Source organism: Triticum dicoccoides, chromosome 4A (assembly GCF_002162155.2).
Source record: "Triticum dicoccoides isolate Atlit2015 ecotype Zavitan chromosome 4A, WEW_v2.0, whole genome shotgun sequence".
NCBI lineage: Eukaryota > Viridiplantae > Streptophyta > Magnoliopsida > Poales > Poaceae > Triticum > Triticum dicoccoides.
In genome coordinates this window covers 536,247,176-536,247,497 of record NC_041386.1, presented here as the reverse complement: position 1 = coordinate 536,247,497, position 322 = coordinate 536,247,176, and positions in this window count along the sequence as shown.

Genomic DNA, 322 nt, shown 5'->3' with positions numbered 1-322 from the left:
GCAGTCGAAGCGGCCAGTGACGCAAAGACTGGAACGAAACTCCTCGAAAGTAGAAGTCGGCAGTCCCTTCGTCATCACATCAGCGAACTACTGACCGGTCGGCACATGGAGAACCCGCATGCGTCCAAGAGCCACCTGCTCGCGCACAAAGTGAATGTCCAGCTCGATGTGTTTAGTCCGGCGATGATGAACGGGGTTGGCGGAGAGGTACACCGCAGAGACGTTGTCACAGTAGACAACCGTAGCCTGGGAAACGTCGTGATGCAGCTCCTGCAGTAACTGTCGTAGCCAGGTGCACTCGGCAACGACGTTGGCCACAGCT